Here is a 4,197-nt window from a genome sequence, read left to right as displayed (position 1 = left end):
TCCTATGTTCTATTTTAGCCATAGGAGCTATGTTTCTTGACATACAAGGAAATAAAATATAAAATTTATACTAGATACTCTAAAACTCATTTAGCCTAAGTTTGGCTGAAATTGATACAGCAGTTTCAAAGAAATTTTTTTAAAATAAGTCAACATGATGAACAAATTGTGAAAAAAGTCTTTAAAGGGCAATAACTCCTTAAGGGGTCAATTGACAATTTTGGTCAAATTGACTTAATTGAAGATCTTACTTTGCTGAACATTATTGCTGTTTACAGTTTATTTCTATCTATAATTATATTCAAGATAATAAACAAAAACAGCAAAATTTCCTTAAAATTATCAATTCAGGGGCAGCAACCCAACAACAGGTTGTCTGATTCATCTGAAAATTTCAGGGCAGATAGATCTTGACCTGATAAACAATATTATCCCTGTCAGATTTGCTCTAAATGCTTTGGTTTTTGAGTTATAAGCCAAAACTGCATTTGACCCCTATGTTCTATTTTTAGCAATGGCGACCGTGTTTGTTGATAGATCATAACTTCGGATACAATTTACAAACTAGATACCCTAAGGAACATTCAGTTAAAGTTTGGAAGTATTTGGCCCAGTAGTTTCAGAGGAGAAGATTTTTGTAAAAGATTACTAAGATTTACGAAAAATGGTTAAAAATTGACTATAAAGGGCAATAACTCCTAAAGGGGTCAACTGACCATTTCCGTCATGTTGACTTATTTGTAAATCTTACTTTGCTGAACATTATTCCTGTTTACAGTTTATCTCTATCTATAATAATATTCAAGACAATAACCAAAAACAGCAAAATTTCCTTAAAATTACCAATTCAGGGGCAGCAACCCAACAACAGGTTGTCTGATTCATCTGAAAATTTCAGGGCAGATAGATCTTGACCTGATAAACAATATTACCCACGTCAGATTTGCTCTAAATGCTTTGGTTTCTGAGTTATAAGCCAAAAACTGCATTTGACCCCTATGTTCTATTTTTAGCAATGGCGACCATGTTTGTTGATAGATCATAACTTCGGATACAATTTACAAACAAGATACCCTAAGGAACATTCAATTAAAGTTTGGAAGTATTTGGCCCAGTAGTTTCAGAGAAGAAGATTTTTGTAAAAGATTACTAAGATTTACGAAAAATGGTTAAAAATTGACTATAAAGGGCAATAACTCCTAAAGGGGTCAACTGACCATTTCCGTCATGTGACTTATTTGTAAATCTTACTTTGCTGAACATTATTGCTGTTTACAGTTTATCTCTATCTATAATAATATTCAAGATAATAACCAAAAACAGCAAAATTTCCTTAAAATTACCAATTCAGGGGCAGCAACCCAACAACGGGTTGTCTGATTCATCTGAAAATTTCAGGGCAGATAGATCTTGACCTGATAAACAATATTACCCTGTCAGATTTGCTCTAAATGCTTTGGTTTTTGAGTTATAAGCCAAAAACTGCATTTGACCCCTATGTTCTATTTTTAGCAATGGCGACCATGTTTGTTGATAGATCAAAACTTCGGATACAATTTATAAATAAGATACCCTAAGGAACATTCAGTTAAAGTTTGAAAGTATTTGGCCCAGTAGTTTCAGAGGAGAAGATTCTTGAAATAGTTTACGACGACAGACGACGACAGACGACGGACGACGACGGACGCCAAGTGATGGCATAAGCTCACTTGTCCCTTCGGGACAGGTGAGCTAAAAAAAAGGCAACAGAAAATTCTCTCACTGTGTAGAAAGGCAAATATTTGATTTTAATTCAGAATGCTGACTGTGAGGATAGCAAAATTAATGTTGATTACAAATGACATTAGTCCTGATAGTTATTACTGAAAGAATGAACAAAATAGGTTTCCCTTCAAGTAAACAATATTAGCTAGAATGGATACACATTCACACGAGCTTAGCAACAACTACACTAAAGGTTATAATGAGCCAGTGTCCCTCAACTGGATCATTGCTTATTTCAACAATTGCCTATTTCTTACATTGTAGACTAGAATATAATTTTTAAACAAAAATCTTTTTATTTACTTGATCTTGTTTTTCTGATATTTATTTTTGTTTGAAATCTCTATCTCTACCACATTTTTTGGCCCCGCAATAATTTCTTAATGACAACACCTCCAATAAGGAGTAGACTGACAATTTCGGCAAGGTTGAACTATCTGTAGATCTTGACTTGCTGATCAGTTTTTTCTGTTTATAGGTTTTCTTTATCTTTCAGTCTTTCTTCTTCTTTGACTCTTCTTTCAATTTCTATTTATCTATCATAATTATAGAGATATAAGGCCAAAAATGATAAGTGGTTGTAAGAATTGTCAATTAAAGGGCAATAACTCTTTGTAATGTTTCGACTGACCATTTGATCTATAAGAAGTTCTAGTCTTTTTGAAGATTTCTGACATAAAAGTTTCTACATCTATCAATTATTGTTTTAAAGATAAAAGACAAACATGATAAAAATCGATTAAATTTGTCATTTAAGGACAAAAACTCATGTTTGACAGTTTAGAAGTAAATGATAAGTAAGTTGATCTCAGATTCTAAAACTTCTATCCTGTCAGTTTTCCCAAATGAGAGCAGCATGTTTTATAAACAAAATTTGCGCTTTATCCCTACTTACTAATTTAAGCCTTGTCAGTCATGTTGGTTGACGTGAAGGACCATCAGACACATTTTCATACTAGCTACCCCAATGAAGATCAAGCCAAAGGCTGATTCAAATTCGTTAGGAGTTTCAGACGTTTGTAAAAGTTGACTGGCAACGATGATGAAGGAAGACAAATACCTCACTTGACTTTGAATAATTAAGCTAACAAACAAAACTTAATCTTAGAATGATTTTACTGTTGGATTGGTTTCTGATTGATTTCCTAATACTTCCTGTTGATCAACACACCATGAATATAGCCAGTAACAAATATTGCAAGCATATTTAGGAAGATGAATTGAAAATACCCTGCTTTATACTCGACAAATACACTAAGGCACATTATTGAATGACTAATTGAGTACAACGGTTTCTAAAGATTAGTCGGATCAAATTCAGATTTTTTGCATTGCCTGTTTAGATTTGTTTGGATGTTAAAATCTCAAGACATCTAATAAGAATTTTAAGTTAGTGACCTTATCATCCATTCAAATATTTTCCTCTAAAAGTTTTGGTATATTTCAAAAAGGAATATCCAAAAAACAGTTCCAAATGGTGAAGTTGAAATCATCTCTTCGTAAATTTTACGGACGCCATCACAAGTTGGTTGATGGTTATGGAATAACCATTTCACAAATGATATTGGATATGTTCCTTACGTCGTAACTACAATCCCCTTCCCTTTCATAAATGTGACCTACCGAATTAGACTATTTATCGAATTTGTTATCTTATAAGCAACACGACGTGTGCCACATGTGGAGCAGGACCTGCGTACCCTTCCGGAGCACCTGAGGTCACCCCTAGTTTTTGGTGGGGTTCGTGTTGTTTATTCTTTAGTTTTCTATGTTGTGTCATGTGTACTATTGTTTGTCTGTTTGTCCTTTTCATTTTTAGCCATGGTGTTGTCAGTTTATTTTTGATTTATGAGTTTGACTGTCTCTCTGGTATATTTCGTCCCTCTTTTGAGTACACTGCCAAATATCTCCTCATTAAGTCTGGAAATTTAATGTTTAAACATTAAAATTTTCAGATATTATTCCCTTTTTATCACCAATGGTTTTACACTAGTCATTTTTGAGACCTTTAGAACTTGCTGTTCGGTGTGAGCCAAGACTCCTTGTTGAAGGCTGTACTTTTGCCTATAATGGTTTACTTTTTTAACTGATTGTAACTTGGGTGAAGAGTTCTCCTTGGCACTCATACCACATCTTCCTTTATTTGTTAGCAAAGCAGTTAAGTTTCATTGTTTTATTTATTTTTTATATTATAAATGGTAGGTGGTTTAATTTTGAAAAATCAATAAAACTAAATATTTTGATGAAATACTGACAATCTAAGTTTGCAGTTAAGAATTTGCAATCAAAGTTCTAGCCTGTCACTTAAAACGATTTTTTGAATTATAATTCAAGACCATCTAAACATAACTCCTTGCATAGTGTTGGTATATCTTACAAAACAAGTACAAAGAAAAATGTGTGGAAAACTTATTTTGCTGGACTAACTGACAA

The sequence above is a fragment of the Mytilus edulis genome, chromosome 5 (genome assembly GCF_963676685.1).
Source record: "Mytilus edulis chromosome 5, xbMytEdul2.2, whole genome shotgun sequence".
Classification (NCBI taxonomy): domain Eukaryota; kingdom Metazoa; phylum Mollusca; class Bivalvia; order Mytilida; family Mytilidae; genus Mytilus; species Mytilus edulis.
The sequence above is the reverse complement of the archived record's forward strand: the minus strand, read 5'-3'. Positions refer to the sequence as shown.